The following is a 24,864-nucleotide window of genomic DNA, read 5'->3' as shown; positions in this document are numbered from 1 at the left end:
ATGCCAGAGTCAGTCTGAACTGTTCCCTCAAGAGAGCCAGCCAGGATCTGTGTTGCGGACAGAAGGAGCCAGCGTGCCTAGAGCTGGGTCTGCCACGTGTAGACACTTTATAATTATTTGTTCAGTGCATGTGGACGCTCTAGATTTTTCTTTGCTGTCATAGACATGAGCTCTACTTACTACCCTACCGCTCTGTGAAGTGACATTAGGAGGCCAAAAAAATTGGGACGGTGCATACTGCTTAACGCATTCAAATGACCAGGTCCCAACTTTCAAAGCACTGATTTCGTTAGGTCCCCTCTTATTTCCCAGGGCAGTTCCTTGCTCTGCCCGCCGTTCAGGAGACATCCCCTGGGAGGAGAGAACGCCGTGCCTTGAAAGAAGCTCGCACAGTGCCCCGGGCTCTTTGAATAAGAGGTTGCAAACACGACACGGGAAAATAGAGGAATAACAGTGAGCTGGCTGCCCGGGCTTACAGCCCCGCAGTGGGGAGGATTTACAGGAGCCCCGCGCCTTTGAGTCACCAGCAAGATTGCCCGAGGTGAGCTCGGCACGTCGGCGTTAGGAGGGGGAGACACGCCTTCTTCTCACACAGACCTTCCAGATCCCGGAGGCTCGGCGGCCGACCTGGGGGTGGTTCTCCAAGTCCTGCCCCTGGCAGTCCCGACGGGCAGGGGCTGGGGACCGATCCCGAGCGGCAGGTGGGGAAACTAGGAGCTGTCCCCACGAGCGGCGCCCCGTAGAGCAGGTCCCGTGCGGTCGCGGGCGCGCGGGAGCCCCAGAGTCCGGGCTTTGGCAGAGCGGACCGAGACCTCTGACACCCGACACCCAGCGCTCCCGCGGAGAGACTTCGCAGGCTGGTGAGTTGCGGCAGCCGCGCTGCCAGGACAGGAATGCGCTCCCCGCCCGCCCCGGTGCTCCCAGCCGCCCGCCCGCGAGAAGGAAGTGAGACGTGGACGGGGAGCGGCGGGCCGGGAGCGGGGCGAGCCGAGCCCAGCGGAGCGTGTGCCCTGCGGGGGCCGGTGCGGGGCGCGAGCGCGCGGGGCCGCAGCGCTCCCGGGGCACCGCGGTGGGGTCGGCCCCGGAGCCCCGGAAAACCCGGGCCGGCTGCGTTCTGTCTGGGTATTTCCGTAGCAAACAGCTGGTTAGGATTAAACAAACACCACCGCCTCAGCCCCCAAAACAAGTCACAGCAATGCCAGCAACCTTCCGTCTGTATCCCCAAACAGCTCAAATAATTGATGATGATGATGATGATGATGATGATGATGTGGTGTTTAGAGAAGGGCAAGTATTTGAGTGATCCGAGCCAGCTAAGTGACAGGAATTTTTTTTTTTTTTTTTTTTTTTGCTTCCACAGGTGTGGTGGCCACAGAGAAATCAAAAGTAATTTCTGTCTTCCCGTATTTTTGCTCAGTTATTTCCAAACCCTGATCCTTGCATGGCCGCTGCGAGGGTGTTTGCATGGGTGCTTGTTCACGTGGCCACGGTACCTTAACTTCCAAGAGCTTCCCACCCAATACAACATAATTTGATTCTTCGAAAAATACTGAGGCAGGTGACTGGCGAAGGCTGCAGGCTGTCTTAGGAGGGAAGAGCCATGTTTGGTTCAAGTCACCACCCCTGCATCATGCTTAGTGGCTTTTTGTTTCAAAATCTAAAATTAAGGATATAAGGTTCCGGTTGATTAAATGGTACATTACCAAATTAAGTCCAAATTAATAAATGTGGTTCCAGGGTTATTAACAACAAAATTATTATTTAAAATAACAGTATCCATGAATTTTGATATGTTTCTATTTTTTAAATGTGTACTTATTCTTAATATTTAGTTACAGTCATGCATATTCAGTGATGTTATTGATAAATATACATATTTATATGCATGGTTGTATAGTTCTAAATTTGAGAAGTTAACAGAGAAGATGGACTTCGGCATTACAGACTTAGGCATTTAAGTTTGTTGAATTTTCAAGTTATTATAAAGTCCACATTGTAGTATTAAATGAGAACCATACTTGCCTTGTGCCATTCCCCCTAAAGAGTTATTTTTCATCGTTTCTTAGCATGATCCTCTACCCAGATGGGATCAGCCTTTCTTGAAGGCAAGAGGAGATTCTTATGGGTGACCCAAAAAGGGTCATCTTGACAGTTTTGTATTAGTGAGGCTTTTCTGCTTAAGGGTTATGGGCCTCTCCTAAATTGTTACCATCATTGCTTTCAAAAGGAAAACAAACATTTCAGATGAAACTGGATGAGCCTGTTCTCATAGTTGCCAAGAAGTAATAAAGGGAATCTGTCAAATGTGAGCAATGGCGGCTCTCATGGGCCATTTCTGGAACAGGAATATTTGACCTGATAACGAAGGTGACCTCAGACATCCGTCCTCTCAGCTCCTGAGACACCAGCTTACTCTAAAATTATCTACTGGTTTCTGAGTTGCTTTTCATTTAGTTAACTGGTTTTTGTTTTTGTTTTATTTTGTTTTGTTTTTTTCCTGGAAAAGTGGAAGTCAGCCAAAACCCCGAGGTTGTTCCGAGCAGAAATCTGCTCTTTTCCCACCCTCACTCTTTGAAGTTTCAGGTTGGGTTTTCGGTCTTTCAGATCAGCAGAGCATGAAACATAGACTATTCACATAAAGCTCACCTCGCCATTAATCTAGTTTCTTGAGTTGATTCATCAAGGTAGCTTAGTCAATAGTTCAGCTCTTAAGCAAGTAATTGTAATGTTGATATGCAGGAAAACAATTACAGTAAAAATAGACAGGACAAACCAGGTGTTTCCCATTGGAGAGTATGTCACTTTCTAGAGTTGGTGTCTAAAGGAGAATGATTTTTTACTCATTATTAGGTGTACTTGAGCTGAAGTTTATGATATAGTAGTAGAACGTAGCAACATCACTAAGCATAATAAAAGCCTATTGTAAACCCCATTCGTGGAGTTGAGAGTTTTACTTAATTTGTTTCACACAATCATTATTCGTGTTTTTCAAATACTAACCTTCTTTCATAGGTCCTCCTTGAATGAAGGAAACTTGTCTAAATGACCAGTAATGATACTAAAACTCTGTTTAACACATAATCACAAAAAATACCATCTCAAATCTTTTTACGTGAACAACTTCCATGTATTAAGAAAAATAATTTAAGTTTCTTGTTCACTTATTTAACAAGTATTTATTATTGCCAAGCACTCTTCTGGGCTCTGTGTGGACAGAACTGGACAAAACAGACAACAGATGAACATCCTGGCCCCACAGAGTTTGCCTTTTACCGGTGAGACAGGGAATAAACAAGATACACAGAAGCTGAAGCTATACTTCATGAGAGATAAATGCTGGGAGAAAATATAAAACCGTGGGGGCATGGCCCAGCAGGTGTTGAAATTTTAGATCAGGTGCCCAGGGAAAGCTTTCTTGCAAAGATGATATTTGAATATTGGTCTGAAGGAAGTCAGAGAGTGAGCCGTGCGATTTTGAGTAGGAAGAGTTTTCCAGACAGAAAGGATAACAAGCAGGGCTTTGCCTGGCATCCTCTAGGAAACCAAACAGGCTGCAACACCTGGAAGGGGGCTGGGGTAGCAAAAAATGGGGGTGGGGTGATAATGGGGCCGGGTCACAGAGGGCTTTGAAAGTCCTGAAAAACATGTTGACTTTTGATTTTTTTTTTTTTTTTCCTGAACGAAGTGAGAAGACACTAAGATTTAGATACTGTCCATTGAAAATTCATTCAAGAGACTAATCATACTCTGAGCCTTGGTATTTTTCTAAGCCAGTGGGTAATAGAGGTTAATATCATGGAAATTACATTCAAGCTTAGAGATAGACACTTAAGTTAATATACAGATCAGCAATCATCCAGGTTTCAGTGCTATTTTAAAAAATGTAATGTGAAATAAGGAGAGTGACCTGGGAGGGGTAGGAGGATGCTGTATGATTTGGAAGCAAAGCCTCAGAGAAGGCCATCTTTCTGAAAGATCACCCTGTCCTCCTCAAAGAGAAGGGGGTATAGGGTGAGCAGAGAAGAGACCAGGAGACTAGATAGGGGGTTATGCCAGCAGATGACAGTGGCATAGATCGGGAATAGTTGTCCTGGAGAGAAAGAAATAGATTCAGGACCTCTTTGAAGACAGAGCCAACAGGACTTGCTGACAAATCAGATAAGGGGGTGGATTGAAGAAAAGGGAGAATCAAAATGATCATCAGGTTTCGTGTGGAGTTTTATAAGACAGGTGGTGAAGCTCTTTCCTGAGGTGGATGAAGCCAAGAGAGAAAAAAAAAATTGGAAGGGAAATGCACAATTCATTTTCAGCCTTTTGAGATACTCTTAGGTATCCATGTGGAAATGTTCAATTGGGCTTTGGATATAGAACTTGGAGCACTTGGAAGAAGTCACAGCTGCTCATAGAAATTTGGAAATAGAGATTCTGTGGGAGCTATTAGACCCCTGGTCTTGAGGATATTACCAAAGGACCACACTCTGGCTTATTGTAACATCAAGGGATCTTGCAGAGGAGTCAGTAACCACCCCCGCCCCCCCACAAAAGAGTGTTGTCACAGAACCCAAGCCAGGAAGTGTTTCCAAAAACAGGGAATGGTCACTTGGGTCAGACATTGCAAAGATGCAGAGTGAGACGAGGACCAGGAAGTGATAATTGCCTGTGGCAACTTGGAATCATTGGCAACCTTGACAGAAGACAGAGTTGTTAAAAATAAGGAATTCAGATAAACTAACTTTAACAAATGCTGGAAAGAGCGTTTTGCAAAACCCCCAAAGAGAGACTACTAGAGAAATTCATGAGGCTACATAGAGGCTCTAGTAAAAGCCATTTTAAAAAACTGGCTTCTAGAACAGATGAACAAAGGGGCACATAATTAGAAATCCTTACAAAGGTGTTGTGAGCTGTCGAGAGAGAATGAAGAGGAGTAAAACCCAGAGTGGGCTGAAGCCTGGAAGGAGTGCTGAGGAGAACCAAAGATTCTTCTAGCATTGTTTAAAGCGAAGCAGTGAATAAGGAAGTTAATGGATGTGAGTGAAAGTAGAATTACTCAGTTTCTATTGTGTTTCCTTCTAATTTCTACAAAAAAGAAAATAGTGTTCCAAAATGGGAAGGAATTGATAACACCAAAAGAAAATTTAAGTCAAAGGAAGTTGAGAAGTTATTGTGACCGGGAGTAACTTCTTTAAATGGGCAAGAATAATGCTGGGTTTGGTCAAGAAGACCTGTCTGAGGAAACTTGTGTTTCAGTGGAGACTAAAGGATATTTGGGTGCGACTCAAGTGGGCAGTCAGGACAGAACGATCCAGATGGAGCCGAGGAACCTGCTGAGATCTCCATCTGGGAAAGAGTGTGGTGCCTTCAGTGAGCTGACAGAGGGTTTAAGTGGAAGGCAGGGGGTTAAGAGGGGCTGAAAAGACCACTCAGGAAGTCATGGCAGGGACTGAATACAACCAAAGAAGACCAAGGAATGTTCCACTCCAAAAATTCTTTGTTGCAGCCAAGAGATGGCCTGTGCTGGGAGGCTGCACCAAATGACCTTTATTATCCCTGATATCTTGATCTAATCTCTGGTATCTGGGGATAAGGGCATCTCCAGAGAGATGAGAGGGCGAGAGGAAAAGTGGAGCGTAAGGATGGGTGTGTGCTGTCCTCGGATGGGGAAAGCTGCCTCAAGGCCCAGACTCGGTCTCTTCTGAAGGCCTGGTGTGCATCTGTTTCCGGTACAAACTGGGAGGAAGTCTTTGAATTCTATGCTGTGGTTTTCTCTGTCAAACGAGTGTGTGATGATAACTGAGTTGTTGCAAAGATGGAATGCCCTTGAATCATGAATGTTTCTTTCTCATTCCCAGCAGCGTTTCTAATCAAGTGTGGTCTGCGTGGTTCTCACTTCTTACAGTTTGTCACTCTCTCAAAGGACACTTTGACATTCAAAATAAACCCATGCATGAGGCCAAGGAAAACCAGAAGTTAGTTTCCTCTCAGTTCCTGGAAAGTGTTGAATTCGGGTGATTTTTGTGAATAAAGTCTTGAAGTCTGGTGCCTTTGTTCTAAAGTAGTAATGTTGGTTCTTAAAATCAATATAGTAAATATCCACATGCAGGGAGAGTCTTGGCAGCTTGAGAACAGAGAATTATTTCAAGAGAAAAGAAAGAATTCAAATTCATAAATGTTGACTATGTATTTAAAGAAAGATGCCATGTTTGCATCATACTATTTTATAACCAGTAGAAACATTTTTATTTGTCTTATTTTTTAGGAACTGTGTCTTTTGTTTGTTTGTTTGCTTTTTAAGAAAGGTTCTATTTTATTTTATTTTTTTAAGATTTTATTTATTTATTTGACAGACAGAGATCACAAGTAGGCAGAGAGGCAGGCAGAGAAAGAGGGGGAGCAGGCTCCCTGCCTAGCAGAGAGCCCAATGTGGGGCTCGATCCCAGGACCCTGGGATCATGACCTTAGCCGAAGGCAGAGGCTTTAACCCACTGAGCCACCCAGGCACCCCAACAGGAACTATGTTTTTTAAAAGTGTGTAGATGAAAAAAATAGTTCAAAACTGCTTTCAGATTAGTTTTTTTTACAGTAAGCATGTTATTGTGTATGATAACTTGATCCAGAAAATGAAAATAAGGACTCAAAGAATTATTGACACCCTTTGAGAAGAATCTGTAGAGCACAGATTCTACAGTAGAGCACAGATTCTACTGTAAAGCATAAACTTTAAAGAAAATTGAATTCGTTATCTCAAAGTTGACAGTGGTATTCATTGCAATAAAAGATCTGCTCACCATAGTAAAACTGATTATAGCAATTTAACCTCTGGCATAATTTTTGTATATTTGAGTTTTTTATTGAAAAAAGTCATAAAGTGCCTTTGATGTGTCAGCAACATATTTGGTATTTTGGTTGAAAAAGGCTGAATAAAGCAATTCCTGCTCTTGAAGAACTTAGAATCTGGTATGTTAGAGAGATCCTTGAAAAGATCATTTTAGTGTCACCAGCTAAGGTTTAAGTTAGTGGTTTCAATGCAGTATTGTGATAATAAACAGGAAGATAAATTTAAGGGGGTTAAAAACTCTAGAGAGATCAGTTAGGAATGGGAAATAACATCTGAAGTTAGCTCAGTGATTGTATGCTTGGAGAAGTCAGATTAGAGAAATAATGAACAAGAATGGCATTGACCAGGGGCGTCTGGGTGGATCAGTGGGTTAAGCCTCTGCCTTTGGCTCAGATCATGATCTTGGGGTCCTGGGATCGAGCCCTGCATCAGGTTCTCAGGGAGCCTGCTTCCCTTCCTCTTTCTGTCTGCCTCTCTGCCTAATCATGATCTCTCTCTCTGTCAAATACATAAATAAAACCTTAAAAAAAAAAAAAAAAGAATGGTATTGACCAGATAGTAGGAGAAAGAAGAAATTTTTATAAAGTTTTTATTTATTTATTTATTTTTATTTTTTATAAAGTTTTAATAGCTGGTTTTTAAGGAGGCAATATAGATGGGTGAAAAGTGGTCCCCCAAATTGAAATTAGGTATAAAAAATGGTGAACCAAGTTAGGGGACAAAGATACACTGCACATGGGCTGTCTGTGCTCATTCAGTTGTATATGTTCAGTAATAGATTCTGGAATCCAAACCTCCTAGAAGAGGTCAGCCTGGGGACAGCGACTGAGATATGCTGGCTAAATCTGCAAGACCAAGTGTCGTCTCTCAGGGAAAGTAGTAGTCGGAACATCAGACTCTTGATTTTCTTCTTCTTCTGTCAGCACTGATCTGCTTTGGCTAATGAAGACACTTAAGTTCTGAGAAGAGGGGAAATGTAAGGTTATATCTAATTATATATATTCGTTGTCATTATTATTATCATTATGGTTAAATTGGAAGAACATATTAAGGATATCTTTACTCTTAGTTTATGAATAGGACATCATTTATCCCTTTCTGTAGGGCAGTCACTTTGAGTAATACTTCCTTTCTCTAGGATTCTGGTCTGTATTCTCTCTCAGCCCCCACTTGTGAAAAATGGCAAGTATCTCAGTAAGGAATGTGTTCTAGTGCCATGGAATGGAAACCCTAACAGATTCCCAGAGGGACTGAATCTATTGGTTTGGGCTTATTAATACCATGTCGTACTAACGGACACCCAACCAGTATCAATAAAAAAAACCAGTTCCCTCCCATTTACTTCAGTAGCTTTGTTCTAGCTCTGCTATGACTGACTTTGTGTCACTTTTAATCTCAACCTCTACTTACCAAAACATAGTAAGTATCTTGATGTTCTAAGAATTAAAGAATAATTCTCTAATAATGATTACTTTTGCTATTTCCCACAATATGTAAAATATTGTCAAATGTAAATATATGTCAAGGGATTGACAAGTTTAGGGAGACATTCTCTCTCTGCTACCCCTTCTTTTCTCATCCCATTCCCATCGCCATGACAATATGCTTTCTAGCTCACTATTTGAAAAAGTCCTGGGAATAGGTCATTACATTTAAAGACATTCTGAATTTTTCTGATTATTTCTGATCAGAAGCATATTTCTGATTATTAAGTAACTAGTATAAGAACATTCTGCATGCCTACTTGTCAAATTGAGGTGTTCTCTCTTTCCCTTCTGGATTCCAGGTGTGTAAAGCATTCTTTGTTACAGATACATCATTTCCGACATCTTGTTCTGCACAAATGTGTTTTTCATAAAAGCTGTGACTTATAATGAACCTGTGTAGATCACTATCAATTATAGCTCTTTGATCCTGTTGTCAGGGATGAAAATTTGCATTGATAACAAGTCCTTGATTAAAGACTGACAACAACCACCATCATTTTCAGCTTTGAAATGTTACCACCAAAAGAATGCATTCATTTAATGCACCAGTTTTCAAATCTTGGTCATTGTGTAGGAACATCAATAGTTTGGTCATTTTCATTTTAATGAGCACAGTTTTGCAAATTCTACCTTTTCTTACTACCACTTTCTGTTTGGGTAGGTTTTTTGTTTTTTGTTTTTTGGTTTTTTTTACATATATTCTGTTGAGGTTTCAGACATTTATGCCAAGCTATGAAAAGGATGAAAGAAGTTTAAAATAAGCATGTCTCACATGTCTTCTAGCCATGATCTTTATGAGTCTAGTTTCTTTTAACATTATTGCCAAAATCAGCCCAAGGAATGATTTAAAGGCAGAATTGAATTGAGTGATGTGGGTGACAGTGAGGTCTTCTCCAAACCACAAGGTCTTGAGGAAAAGAAATTTAAGGGCAGAAGTAAAAGTTTTTTTATCTATTTAAGGTTTTTCTCTTGGCCTGATATTCTCTCTAGCCCTCCAAGATACTGAGAACATATACCAAATCCAGCACTAATTAAGAAAAATCTAAGAAGTAGACTGAATCTTGAATAATATCTTTTTTAATTCTTCATTTTATTTTCATGTTTATTTAATATACAGTTTAGTTTCAGGTGCACAACATAATGATTCAACAATTCTACACATTTCTCGGTGCTCATCAAGATAAGTGTACTCTTAATCCCCTTTATTTCAGCCATTCCCCCAACAGCCATCCCTCTGGCAGCCATTAGTTTGGTCTCTGTATTTCGGAATCTATTTTTTGTTTGTCTCTCTCTTTTTTTGTTCATTGGGTTTTTTTCCCCCTTAAATTCCACATATGTGTTAAATCATATGGTATTTATCTTTCTCTGACTGACTTATTTCACTTAGGACTATACCCTCTAAGTCCATCCATGTTGTCTCAAATGTCAAGATTTCATTCTGTGTTTTTTTTTTTTAAGATTTTATTTATTTATTTGACAGAGATCACAAGTAGGCAGAGAAGCAGGCAGAGAGAGAGAGAAGGAAACAGGCTTCCTGCAGAACAGAGAGCCCAGTGTGGGGCTCAATCCCAGGACCCTGGGATCATGACCCGAGCTGAAGGCAGAGGCTTTAACCCACTGAGCCACCCAGGTGCCTGAAAATTTCATTCTTTTTAATGGCTGAGTAATATTCCATTATATATATACACTGCATCTTCTTTATCCATTCATGTGATGAACACTGGGTTGCTTCCACATTTTTTCGTTTTTTTTTTTTTTTTTTTAAGCAGCAAATATAATTTTATTCCCATTACTTTGAAATTACCCTGCTTAACTGGATCTGAAATGAATTGAGACTAGAACTAAAGAGGAGAATAAATATTTTTATGATAATCACTCCAGTGTCAAGTTTCCAGAAGTAGATTTATACGCTAGCAATGGTGTCTATAAGTAAATCTCTAACATTCTTAAGAGTAATTGCTTTTGTCCTGAGGCTTTATTAAAGAAGAAAAGATTCTTTTTTTGGAGACATATTAGAGAGCTGATATATCCTCAGCTTCTTCCTACATAATTGGGAGTAAGTTAGGTTCTTATAAGGTCAAGCATTCTTATAAATTCCTGCCAGAACAAAAAAATGTATTGCATAGTTCATATTGTCATGGAGGTAAAATTGTCTCCTTGAGTTTTTTTCTTTGACATTTGTTGAAAGTGGAGCAAAGAACTTTCTTTTTAGTGCATGTCAAGAGAAAACTGTTCTTTTTCAGAACATCTCAGAGCCCAATTTTCTCTCTTTTTAGTATTTTGTTGCTTCTAAGATGGGGAATTAGTGGCTTGTTGACTATTCTTTCTAACGACTTAAACTCTCCTAAGTAGCTATGACTGAAAACAGCTCAAGAATTACTCTTCCCAGTGAGCATATTTACTTTCTGTAGCAAAAATCCAAAGACATGCATAATGTTAGAAGTTGCAGGTGTAATGTCAGAAGTTGCAACTGTAGGGGAACAATTTGGGGCAAAAAAAGAACTTTATAAATAAAAGCTAATGTGGTCCATGTTATTGGTGTTACTATGGCCTGAAAATTCTTGAGCAGCTCTCAAATAAAGTCTTCCATTATTAAGGACAGATCCTGGGCTAGATACGTGTTCAAACCCTCATTCTGAAAATTTTGTTACATCCCGTTATAGGAAGGATCATTGGTGTCCTTCTGTAGAATCTCTTAAGTCAGTCCTCAGGAAGGGAATAAGTCCTCTGATAGTTTGAATCTTGCTACCATTACTGTCCATAACACTTAACTATATATTCTTTTTCTTTTTTTTTTTTTTAGAATGGGAAAGGGTATGTGCTGATTTTTTTTAAAAGACTTTATTTATTTATTGGATAGAGAGATCATAAGTAGGCAGAGAGGCAGGCAGAGAGAGAGGAGGAAGCAGGCTCCCCGCTGAGCAGAGAGCCCCATGCGGGGCTCGATTCCAGCACCCTGGGATCATGACCTGAGCCGAAGGCAGAGGCTTAACCCACTGAGCCACCCAGGGGCCCCTTAACTATATATTCTTGACAGTAAGTTCTTCGTGTCCTGTCTCATGGATAAACATTACAAATATATGTAAGTAGACTCAGGTGGTAAACTGCCAGACACTGTGGTTAGTCTGCAGATAGAAGTAATTGTAATTGACTAATCAGCAGAAGCCTTTTTTCCCATCAGGAACGGTAGCATTTTTCTGAGCCAACCTCAGCCAACCACTAGCATAAGAGATGGGCTTGTAAACGGCTCCATAACCTCTCAATGGGTCCAGGCCCACAATTACAAACTAAATGGCCAACCTTTTAGATACATGATACCAAAGATCTCTTGGTTGATTGCATCTGGGTAAATTTAGAGTGATCTTTAAAACCATTACTGTCCTTTGAGTTGTTACCTTCAGAAATAGACACCAGTATACTATTCAGTCCAATTTCTAATCTGTCAATCAAAGAAAATGGTTCAGAATTGAGGACTTAAACAATTCACAGGGATCACAGATTAAATAGTTTGACTTTCCTTAGAGTTAAAAATATACCTTACTGATTACAGTAAGTAAAACAGAGACCTGTGTTTGCCACATTAACTTATTTGGAAATGTTGTCAAGCAACAAGGTAGGTCAAGTGTCTGATAGCAGAGGCTTCTTTGTAAGAAATAGCCCAAAGTGAACTAACGAGTTCATCATGGGAAGATTTGGACCTGGGTTTCTGTCTGTATTTGGCTTATCTCCAAATAATCTCAAGTCACTGAAATATATAAAACTGACATGGAAGTAGTTGACCCACTTGTTTGTAAGAAGGGTTATGTAAGATGTCATCTATTTATTCCACTGTAGGAAAAACCTGGGTCAGGTAATGACAGGAATTTTTAAGAGGGTTTTATGGGATTTTTAATTTTAATTTTAAATTTTTTTTTTTTTTTTTGCAGAACTACTAGAATACTTAATCAAATGTACTGATTTTACTTCCAGTATCTTTTCAAAGACATGAGATTTTGAGCTATTTTTCAGAAAAATAGTTCTATAAAGCTTTATGTTTGAATAGAAATTTAGACAGATATTTTCAACTAATTTTTAAGTATAATTTGATTTTTCTGGACAGTCTGAAGCCCATCAAAGCTTAGATGGCAATATCAAGAAAGACAAAAATAAATAAATAAATAATCGTTAGGAGCACATAAAGAGGTTAGGTAGAAATCCTTTTTTACTATGGTATGGGTCAAAACAGAAATCAAAACATTGGTTATAATATAGTTTAAGATATTTATTGGTATTAGGTTTTATCTTTTACTTTTAAGAGAAAAAATGCCTATTTAATAAATATTCTTAGTCTGGGGGTTGCTGCTACCTACCATTTTACCTTAGATTTGCTAGTTTTAGATATAAATATGTGTTATAAATATCTTCAATTCATGCCTTTGTAATTTTTTGGCTTTCTATTATTTTTTAATGAACAGAGATTCTAAAACTCTGTAAAGTCAATCACTGTCCTTCAAATTCATGTATACCATTTATCACATTTGTGTCAGTGAGTAGCATAATCTGAGTGGGGTTTGTGCCACAACTTTTTCTGATGATTAAGATTCAGAAAGGCATTAAAATAAATTAGCACCATATGCAACATTTAAATATTTCTTAAATATGTTATATTTTAATATTTAATTTTCCTATTTAGTATTTAATACACTTATTTAATACTTCTTTTTAATATAGTTAAATATTTAATATTTAATATGTATTAAAGTTTTCTGGTAATAGTGTACCTATAATTTTAGATTTTTAAAAAAGATTTTATTTTATTTATTTGACAGACAGAGATCACTAAGCAGGCAGAGAGGCAGGCAGAGAGAGAGAGAGGGAAGCAGGCTCCCTGCTGAGCAGAGAGCCCAATGTGGGGCTCAGTCCCAGGACCCTGGGATCACGACCTGAGCCAAAGGCAGAGGCTTTAACCCACTGAGCCACCCAGGTGCCCCTAACTTTAGATTTTTAATAAAATGTATTTTTTTAGTTGTTTTAGTAGTGCTAAGCTACCCTATAATGACAAGGTGCTTTCGATGGGAGAACTTTCTCTTGAAGTGGTTTTAAATATAGCATCAAGGGTGTAATTGGAACTCATCTCTCCTGTTTTTTCTCCTGGTTCCCCAGGGACTATGGGTAATAGTAAAGATGTTGAAAAACTAGCATGGCACCTGCTGACCAATAAGAATAAAGGAGCATCTAAGACACACTGGTGTGTGCCTGCTGCATACCAGCTGGGCCAGGGGACCAGTGTTAAACTATTACACAGTAAAGAAGGGAAAACTGGTTTCTTTGCAAATGAGACATATCCTAACCTTCAGCTCAGTCTACTTGATCCCAACATGTTAAAATGTTATATGGTAAGGGGGGGGGGGTTATTTCTATTCTTCTGAAATATAAATGTAAATGATGAAGTCTTCCTTTAAAAATTTCTTCAGATTTTATAAACTTTGGCCAAACTGGAGCTATACATTTTTCCTCCGTTTCAGATCATTGAGATCAAAATAATAATAATAAATAATAATATATATTAATATATTAATATATAATGTATTAATAATAATAAATAATAAATAATCTTTAAAACCATGACTATGAGAGCAACCATCCCTCATATGATAGAATCTGTATGTCTGTTTCTCCTTCAGATAGGTTTAGGATCACAGTCCAAACGAAGGGCAGGAAGTGGAACTACCACAGAACTAGAAGTAAAACCATTCCATAACCATGAGATGGCTACTATCATAGTAATCAGGGTGGGGTCTGAAATAACAAGGGTGTGACTTAAAGAACCAAGCCAAGTTCATGCATAAAACACAGGTACCATTATGGTTTTTCTATATATCAGTATCTTCCATGAGAAATAGACCTTGTGGAAAAAGACATTGAGTTAGCCATGAACCAACCATGACAGATAGCCATGAGCTGAGATATCTCTGGAGCACCCTGGTGCTAATAGTCCCAGTGATTGTTGCTGAGTGAGAGATCGAGGATGCTTTATTAGTGTTAGTGATGAGCCAAATAGAGAAGGAAAAGAGATGGAATTTTCACTTCACGAACTAATCTGTTTTTATATAGAGCTAATGCTAATATAGTTGATCTCTGGAGCACCTACTCTGTGCAGCATCCTAACTGAACAGACTGATCAGCTTTGCAATTAGTCCTACAAAATTCACATGTGTCTGTCTCACCTTTCTACCAGCTTTTGCCTAGTGTGTGTTTTTATGTTGGTGTCACTGAAGACAGAGGTGTAGGGGAGGTAAGAGTAGCTGTTCTAGTTTAATAACATGTTTCATCATCAACTAGAAAGAAGAGTCTCCCTTACTACTTTTGCTAACAACTTGGCCAAAATCAACACATTATGTATCAGGCTTCTTTTCCCTGAGACATACTAGCTTTTCAATACCAGGTCATATAGCCTGATATATTTTTTCTAATTTTAGGGTAGGAATCTATTGGAGAAGAAAAAAAGTTCCCCTGAATTCCCCTAGTTAAGCAATAATGGTTATAATAAAAGGGTCACCGCAATAGGAAAAAGTATAGTTGTGAAATTGGTTAATGCTGTGTCCATTTTAGGCTCACCTTGCTTCTCCTGTCCTTGTCCCAAGAACCTAAGTCCTTTGTCCGACTCCCTGGCAGCTCCCCTGGGATCTGCTCCTCTTGCCTTTGCTGTAAGCTTTCTCTCATTTCCACAAGAGAATCAGAGTGTACCTGTCCCTGGTCCCATTCCCTCAAGCCCCTCCGTTCCACTCCATAATCTGATATTCTAATTGTGGCTAACATGTTAGTTGGCCAAAATATAATAGTGTTAGTTTTGGGAAGTCATACAACAAATCCACATAATTTTCCAGTTGTAGATTATGTATTTGCCTATTAGTTAAACTTTATTTGTAACTTCAAGATCAAGATTTCTGGTATCTTTGTGGTCATTCGCAAACATGCATAGACATGGGGAAAATTGTGAGTCTCCTGATGTGCGTGTTCTTAGCTGAGGTCAAACAAGTTGATGCTGTCTTGTTTCAGTTTCTTACCTTTTGGTTTCTCGTGAGTGTCCTTTTCATGGTTTATTTAATGCCACATGTTTCCCATTTTTGTGCTTTTAGCTGGTAGTTTTCTGTTTAAAATGCCCCCAAGCATATGGTTGAAGTGATTAGTGTTCTTAAGTGCAAGAAGGCTGTGATGTGCCTTATGAAGAAAATACGTATCAGATAAGCTTCATCGAGGCATGAGTTATGGTGCTATTGGCCATGAGTTCAATGTTTGTGAATCAATGATAATATGAAACAAGGTGTCCTTAACAGAAATACACATAAAATAAGGTTTATATTGAACAGTTGGTGACCAGAAGCTCACAGGAACTTAATTCTGTATTTCTCCTAGGAACAATGGCTCCATCTTCAATAATTCAGTATTTGTGTTGACTTTACGGAACAAAACTACCATGTTTAACAAGAATCAGCTATGTAGGGGCGCCTGGGTGGCTCAGTGGGTTAAAGCCTCTGGTTTGGCTCAGGTCATGGTCCCAGGGTCCTGGGATTGAGCCCTGCATTGGGCTCTCTGCTCAGTGGGGAGCCTGCTTTTCCGCCCCCACCTCCTGCCTGCCTCTCTGCCTACTTGTGATCTCTGTCTGCCAAATAAATAAATAAATTCTTTTTTTTAAATATTTTATTTATTTGACAGAGAGAGAGATCACAAATAGGCAGAGAGACAGACAGAGAGAGAGATGAGGAGAAGCAGGCTCCCTCCTGAGCAGAGAGCCCAATGCAGGACTCGATCCCAGGCCCCTGGGATCACGACCTGAGCCGAAGGCAGAGGCTTAACCCACTGAGCCACCCAGGCGCCCCTAAATAAATAAATTCTTAAAAAAAAAAAATCAGCTGTTTACTTCCTTCCACAGAAACGTTTGTGATAATTTAGAGATAAAAACACTGTCAAGTAGCTAAAGGAACGAGAAAAAAAACAAGCAAAAGCAGAGTCAGGTAGTCCAGAAGTAGAGAGAAGTAAAGTAGTTTATCCAGGGATCCTTTAATCACTAAAACATTAAGGAAAAAACAAAACAGAACACGGAATTCTGATCTTCCAGGCAACAGAAACAAACAAAAATAATGAGGACCATAGCTTTTCTTATCAAATTAAAGAACGTATATCAATTTATTGGGAGAGACACATTTCTTTTTCTATTGTTACATTTTAATAGTAACTTCATGGCAAAAAGCCCATCATGGATAATGTTTTTAATTGTAGTTTTATAAATAATGTAGAAACGGACCTTGTATGATTGCTTTTATATTGACTATAAGAAAGCCCAAGACACTAATCTTAGCTCATTGTTCTATGAAGCATTTCCATGGGGATCTGAAATTTTCTATATGTTTCCGGAATGCTGAAGTGAAATATGATACTATCACACAGGTTATACTGACATTTACATCTTTAAAGAACTTCAGATGAAATTATTAAAGTGATGGAATTATCCAGTTTTCTGGTAAATGGGAGGATTTGGTGCTTCCAAAATCACTGTAGAAAGAGGACATGTGAATTTGGTTTTGGGTTGGAGAGTCAACATGGAGCCTCCCAGAAGAATATGGAAAGCTATGGCCCCCAACCCACACCAGAGACTACTCCAGTTTGGAACACTGTGTTAATTAGAATTATTGTGTTGATTATGGGGTGAGATATACCAGAAACTGACTCCACCAAGCCTGTCTCTTTTAAATATCTGTCCTCATTTTTATTTTTGAATTCATCTTACCACTGGTGCTAAGAATTTTCTGACACAATTTGGAGAGAGTCATAAAGTATAAGCTAAAATAGTGAGTAAAGAAATGTTAAGATAAAAACAAACTGAGGGTTGCTGGAGGGGAGGGTGGTGGGAGGGAGGGGGTGGCTGGCTGATGGACATTGGGGGAGGGTCTGTGCTATGCTGAGAAAAAAAAATATAAAGGAAAAAAAAAAAGAAAAAAAAACCCAGTTATTCAAATGTACATATATTTCCCCAGACTCTAGATAAGAAGATATTTAAGTAAGACTAGGCTGTTGATTATCATATGATCTGTCTGATATGAGGAATTTGAGAGCAGGGCAGGGGGGAGGTCATGGGGGGTTTAGGAGGGAAAAAATGAACAAGATGGAATCAGGAGGGTAACAAACCATAAGAGACTCTTAATCTCAGGAAACAAACTGAGGGTTGCTGGGAGTAGAGGGAAGGCATAGGGTGGCTGGATTATGAACATTGGGGAGGGTATGTGCTATGGTGAATGCTGAGAATTGTAAAAGACCAATAATTCACAGACCTGTACCTCTGATGTAAATAATACATTACGTGTTAAAAAAAAAAAAAAAAGTCTAGGCTGTTGACCTACAGAGTGGAAAAAAAAAGAGCTTCAGGAAACTGAAGGAAAACATTTTTTAACCATCATAGTTTATAAACGATATAAACAATTCAATTTTCCTATTTTTAAAATGAAGAAGGGTAAATTAAAAAAAACTTGATTTAGTTACACATAATAAATCCAATTAAATGGAGATACAGTTTGATTTATTGGAAATAATACGAGTTTTATGCAGATTTACTATTGGCAGTACTTTACCAGAACATAATGCATTCTGGAAAATACTTACTGAATCAAATATGTGTAAATATAGGGGCACCTGGGTGACTCAGTGGGTTAAGCCACTGCCTTCAGCTCAGGTCATGATCTCAGGGTCCTGGGATCAAGTCCCTCATCAGGCTCTCTGCTCAGCAGGGAACCTGCTTCCCTCTCTCTCTTTGCCTGCCTCTCTATTTGTGATCTCTCTCTGTCAAATAAATAAATAAAATATTTTTTAAAAATGTGTAAATATAAAAAATAAATACATTTCATGGTATGGTATGGGTGATAAGAGGTGGGGAGGTATCTGTTTCCAGAGAGCTCAAAGTAATATAAAATCCTCCATTACTCTTGGCTATTTAGATAAAATCTTTGGTAATGTTGATCTAGCATTTAATACGTATTCTTTAGTATTATATACTTTCAAAGAAAATGCTCCCTTTCATAAGGAATAAAGAGGAAAATCAATAGAATATTTAACTGAAGATAAAAATACTGCTCTACCAAGATGGAAGCCGCCTTTGACAAATCAAGCCAATAGCATCTTTGGGCATGGTTTTAAATGATCATTTCTGAAATGATTTTTACTGAATTCACAATCGTGATTACTGGCTGCTCAGAAGAGTTGATGTAGTTTAGAAGGCACAAAGTTTGAACATGGGGAAATCAAGTCTTGCCTTAACCTCAGTGTGCTGCTCTAGTAGTCAATGGGCTGGAGGGGACCCTCACCTGCCTTCAGCCACTCCTATCCCGACCTCTGACAGAAATCCTGGCAACTATTCAGGGAGTCTGTGGCTCTCTTTTCAATGGGATGATAGCTTTTGGTCAACTGTTTATAAAATTACTAATTTTAAAGCTCTTGAAATATTATTAGCCTTTGATCATCAACTCCAGTAGATAAACCCCTACTTCCTCTTCCGCACACATTGCCATCTAAAGAAGGCAGATCATTGGGGGATGTGTCTAAGATGTGTAGCTGAAAATAGATTTTGGAGAAATCTTTTAAAAACCATTCACAGTAGAAAACTAAAGAGTCCTGTAACATATTCCTGTCTCTGATAAGCTATGAAAATAATACTGGTTTGGTAAGGTAAGTGACATTCTGCTTCTCTATTGCAAATATTTACTCATGCTTTTTAAACAATAAACTAGCCAAAGGTAGGCTCAAGGTATAAATTTAATTTAGCTGATTAAATCCTTTGTAATTTAGCAAAGTTTCCTGTCCATACATAAAATACCAGTAATATTTTATATTAAGACCTTCAACTCTGAAGGACAATTAACATATTCCTAGATGATCTCGTTTTGTGCCCTGCCCCAAAACAGTGAAACTGAGCTCATACTTATCTTCCAAATGTAACACACTTTGTTTAAAAAGCAGACTTCCAGTTTTACTCTAAATATGATTACATTTGCATAAATGCCATTTATAAACAACTGTCCTGGAACATAGGCATAGCATAAAGCAAGGTATACCTGTATATTTACTTAACAAAAAAACACAGGGCTGGCATGTTTCATAGCTCGGTGACTGATGCTGGCCTAAAATGAATGTATGCATTCGTTGTTCTTCCTTTCTGTATTGCTTTTCATGCTCAAATCAGATTTCCTGACTTTGGGAATCTGCATGCTGAAAGACAGTCCAGTATTGTCTTGTGTTTAAAAGCAACAAGCTGTGGATTCTGACTGACCTAGATTTAAACCCCAGGCCTGCCAATCATTAGTTGTGTGATTTGGGCAAATTAATTAATCTTTCGGAGTTTCAGCCTTTTCGTTTGCAAAACCCCCAAGGGTTATTGTGAGGATTAAATTAACTAAAGTCTATAAAGTGCTTAGCGTAATAGCAACTCCACAGGAGGCTGCCAATATTAATTCCAATTATAATCTGGCCGCTCAACAAGTGATTGTTAATATTAATTCTATTTATGTCTACACTGAAAAACCAGAGTGTAATAGAATAAGATGTTTTGACAGATTCCTCTCAGTTTTGTTTTCTAAGCGTATAGTCTATATTAGTTATGTCCTCTCTATATTGATTCTTCCCTCCCATTACAATTATTTTTAATTTTTATAATGTCATTTGTTTTAAAAATATGTAATACTTTCATGTGGTTCAAAATTGAAAAGGCCCAAAAAGTGCCTCCCGTCTAGTTCCCCTCCCAGAAGCAAATCTCCAAACTCCATTTCCTACATGTGTAATTAAAGAGTTAGCTACACATATTGTTCTTGCTCCCTTTTTTTTATCTTTCTCCCTTTTTTGCACAAGTTATCACACTGGTTCGGGTTGCCAGATGAAATCCATCACTCCAGTTAAAGGAACAGTATTTGTGACACGATTATGCTAAAAAATAAATTGGTCTTTTCATCCAAACTTCCAATTTAACTGAGTGTCCTGAATTTTATTTGCTAACTGTGCCATCCCTAAATTGTTAGTCATGCTGTTTAGCATCTTTTTGTCTGCTTTCGATTTTTTTTTTTTTTTTCACTTGAGAATCATCTGAGCCGGTTTTAGGTTTCTCTATCTGAATCATTCAGGGTTGTACTTAGGCAACAGTATCTTCTCCCCTCCCTGGCCCAGTGGGGTTCTTTCACTGAGAAAGAGTCCTTTATTGCAGTCACAGAATGGGAAATGTTATTAATGTGTTTGCAGTTGCAACACTAATTACAAAGAAATGCAAAGATTACAAAGAAATTGTTCCTGATAGTGCTCTATACCAAGATTATTTTCACCTACTCAGGGTCTCCCCATTGGCTAAGTGGCTAACCAGGTGTTTTACAAATGCTGTAGGACCCCGTTTATGCAGGAGGGATCTGAGAGCGAGGTTAACTAATTTGTTCATGCCACACATCTAGTCATTAGAGAAACAAGAATTAGAGCCCTGTCTGGCCCCAAAGTCTTGTTGGGGTCACACCCTGCTCTGACCTAATTCTGAGATTCCCCTTTTCTTAACGCTCTTCAGAAACAGCTTGTTTTTAATTTAAAAAACAATTCAGAACAGCTGTTTCTGGTTCTCAGCGGATGACTGTCTCCGTTAAAATGCCTTCTGGAGAACCCTGACAGACAGAAACCGAACAGGTAAAATTCTTTGGGGTTCAAATTTCACTCGTCTCTGTAAATCCTTTGCAAGATAGTTCTGGATTTTGTGTTTGTTGGTTCACCTGCCTTGAGTCACCTGGGCATGAAGGGCTTATGAAAAAAACAGTCGAACAGCCATAATGACGAGCTATGACTTAGGGGCAAAGGAAGCAGCGGTTTTTGGTCAGGACCTTGATCACTGTGCTCAGAGTGTGTGTATATCGTACCCATGTCTTGATGGGTAACTAAAATGAAGGCACTGGATTAAAATGGAGGGGTGCATATCCTATACCTACACACGCTGAGTATTTTCTTTCTCCTCCTTTGTGGATATGTTTTATGAGATGCATGATGTAGAAACAGACCACAAAACCATTCTGGTTTTTGTAGCAGAGGACACAATGTGAGTATCTGTGTCAAGGTCACTTCCTGATAATGATATTTTCCGGTGAATTTGAGGCAGAGATTCAGGGAGGAGAGATCGAACTGAATCCCATTCCCGGCTTTGCTCCTTTTGTCTGTCTCTGTAGTTACAGCACTTACGGTAGTCTTGCATACAGGTGATGTTCCGTAAATGTTAGTTGAGCTGTCTTGATATTCTCTTTTAAAATTGAGAATGGACTGTGTTCTGGGTAGTTTGACAATGCAGGGATATGAGGGGGGCTGAACCCGGGCACCATTTCATGGACCCAGAAACCTGCAGATCTGCACTGGGGTCTTAAGTTCTCTAAAGTTTGGTCATTTCAACTCACCTAGAAGCATCTTTAAAGGATCAACCAGCCTTGAAATCTTAACATTCAGCAAAGAGCAGATGTGAAAGAATTTCTTAAGGTCTGGTGAATTTTGGAGAGCACGTGATGCCTGACAGTGCAGAGCGAGATGCTAAAAATAAATACATCAATAAAAATAAAAGAAAGAAAGAAACCACCATTGGAGTGATTCCAGTAGTTTGGAATTGGGTTTTGGTCCAGCATCCAAAGAATAATGCTATGACAGCAACAAAGAAATTTTAAGTTTTCTCGAAGGACTATGAAAGAAGGGGGGAAAAGTGGAGACCAGGTCAACTTCTTAATATCTTATTAATTTTCTTAGTGATTTATTCATTTTATGAATTGGTCTGAAGTTTGTTGACTTTGTCTTTTTTAGAAGTATGACAATCACGTATGCCTTGCCACATAGTGGGTTCCCTTCCTCTGCATTACTGTTAGTGCACCTTGTCTAGGTGGAGGGACTAACCTTTATAAGCTCAGAATAATATTTAGCTCTTGGTGGGAGTTTCCAAAATTACCCTTTGTCCAGCCCAGGTCTTTAATTATCCTACTTCTAATGTTTTCACCTCCCTTCATCTTTGCTTTTCAGACCACTCATTTGAATTTTTTGGTAGCCTTTTGCCTGTGGCTTCTTTCACATCCAGAATCCAGTAATGCAAATATGTCTTTATAAGTTATGGCTCAACAATTTGGAATGTCCCCTTTCCTGCTCACCTTTTTATTGCCTCTTTTTATTGACAATTTTTATTGTCCTCCTTATGTCTTTTTTCAACACATAGCTGCAGACTTAATGTATTATTAGGCAAAGTACAGATTATTATAGATTCAATTAAATGCCACTGGTAAAGGGCAGAGTGGTTTTCTTAAGTTAATTATTACAATAGCTTTTAGAATCTGAGAAGCTCAACCAATTATAATAAGGGTATTTAGAATGGGTTGGACATTTTTAAGGGCAGCTAGGAACAAAATTTTGAGGGAGGGGGAGAGGGGCTTGATTCTATATGCCCCCCCTCCTTTTTAAAGTGTCCCTTTAGCAGCCCATGGACTTTATTTTACTAAATTTCTTCCCTATTTTCCCATTCAGGAATTTCACTGATACAGCTATGCCTAAGTCTACTTTTGCCTCGTTTTCATTATTTATTCAACAAAATATGTTGTGTCTCTTTTTACCAGATACTCTGTTAATCAACATTTGCCTTGGAAGACACAGTTAGGTGACTGTGGGAGGTAGTGAGTTTACTGTGTCAACCTCATCAACACTAATGAGCAAATTAGTTAAAATATCGCCTCCTTGGTGACCTCTTGCTCTAATACAGTTAATATCCTTCTACTAGATCCTTAGGATTATCTGTTTCATAAAGAATTCATGAAGGTTTTAGGCACAGTGGCTGGGCAGATGCTGAGGTTCAGGGAGGTCTTTTAGGACACCTCAAAATACTGGCTACAGAGGCCATCGTTAGAGAGCAGTTACCAAAGAGTACATATGGAGAAACACAGGAGGTTTTCAGGCAGCTGACCTTTGTACCACACGAGGGAAGATCAGCCATAACTTTTTTTCTTAAGACGTAGAGGCTGAAATAAAGCAAGTGAATTAAGTAAAAAAGTTTGTAATCCTCTGTAAAATCTTTATAATATAGGTTCTGAAAACTCAGCACTAGCTGAAATTTGTTCCCAGACAGAGCTGCCTTAAGATTCCAGGTCCTTACTGAGCAGTTACTGTATGCTCTGTCCAGGAATCCAGTTCAGAGTGAAAACAGTCACAGACAGATCAGTGGTACTCTTCTTCCTTCAGGTTACCTATGATGTGAGTTATTTGCATTCTGTAGTGATAATGTTTTCTTCAATTTTCTTGCAACACTAGCCATTTTCATAGATTTGAAACAGGATCCTTGCTTTTTCTTGAAGTACAGGTTATTTTTATTTTGTACCCTCAGAGTTTGAGATCTAAGATAATGGGTTGCTTCATTAAAAAAAAAACAAAAACAAAAACAAACTTTACATGGGAGATGGTAGAAATGAGGATTTGAGCCCATGATTTGCTCACATGAGATTCTACGATATTGTGATTTATATTATAAGAAATATATGTATTTGACCACTCAGGTGACCAAAATGTATTTGTCAACTATATTTGGTCTTTATCTTCAGTTCCTGGATCATAGCTCCAGAAGCCCTTGGAATTTCCGGAGGGGTAAGAGCAGTGGAACATCTCTGTCATAACATCTGGTCTCCCCTTCTCAGTTTCTGACATAGCTTCAGAACTGTCAAGGTGACCTGGATGTCTCGTATATATAACAAATTCCTTTCCGTTACAACCAGGTCTATGCAATGAAACAACTTTTGGGAAAAGGCCAAGGGTTGAGGGAACCAACCAGGAAGAGAGGGTTGGAACTTTCAGTCCCACCTGCTAATTTCAGGGTAGGGGAGAGGAGCTGGAGGTTGCATCAATCACCAATGGCCAATGAGTTGACCAACATGCCTAAGTAATGATGCCTCCATAAAACCCCCCAAAAGGAGGGGATTCTGGGGGTTTCTAGGTTGGGGAACCAGAATATTTCCACAGGCGACCATGCCAGGCCCCAAATTCTATGAGGACAGAAGCTCCTTTGTTTGCTACTTTGCCCTATGTATCTCTTCGTCTGACTGTTGATTTGTAACCTTTAACAATCTTTGTAATATATATCTGTAATCTAGGGAGGAAACAGGTTTCCTGAGTTCTGTGAGCAAATTAATAGAACTTAAGGAGAGGGTTGTGGGAGCCTCTGGTTTGCAGCCTGTTGATTAGAACTACATACAGGTCCCTTCTGAGCGACAATTGGCATCTGTATTGGAGGGCTTGTTGGAATCTCCAATTTGTAGCTGGTCAGTTTGTAGCACAGGTAACAACATGGGCTTCCCGCTGATGCCTAGAGTGGAGGGCCATCTTGTGGGACTGAGGTCTTTACCCATGGTTTGGGGAAGCCTACACACACACACACACATACACACACACACACACACACACACACACACATTTCCATTCCTGGAAATGGTCCAGGAATCCAAAGGAGGTTTCCTCTTCAGTCATCCCACCCTTAAGCACTTAACTAAA

The 24,864-nt window shown here is 39.2% G+C and overlaps 1 protein-coding gene across 5 annotated transcripts in view; it reads left to right on the top strand.

Annotated features, from left to right (window-relative positions):
* The window catches only part of RAB27B (RAB27B, member RAS oncogene family), a 152,869-nt gene that overhangs the window by 94,388 nt on the left and 33,617 nt on the right, over nt 1-24,864 (top strand). The window contains exon 1 of one of the 5 annotated variants that reach the window (XM_059138692.1): nt 387-860. The exons of 2 other annotated variants lie outside the window; for them this stretch is intronic. The gene's annotated coding sequence lies outside the window, so the exon portion shown is untranslated. Of the gene's footprint in view, nt 1-386; nt 861-18,938; nt 19,018-20,872; nt 21,004-24,864 lie in introns of those variants that run through there. 2 more of the 5 variants (XM_059138695.1, XM_059138694.1) reach the window with 2 other exon arrangements.

This window comes from Mustela lutreola, chromosome 11 (genome assembly GCF_030435805.1).
Source record: "Mustela lutreola isolate mMusLut2 chromosome 11, mMusLut2.pri, whole genome shotgun sequence".
Lineage (NCBI taxonomy): Eukaryota > Metazoa > Chordata > Mammalia > Carnivora > Mustelidae > Mustela > Mustela lutreola.
Note: the sequence above shows the minus strand (reverse complement) of the source record. Positions and strands in the feature narration are given on the sequence as shown.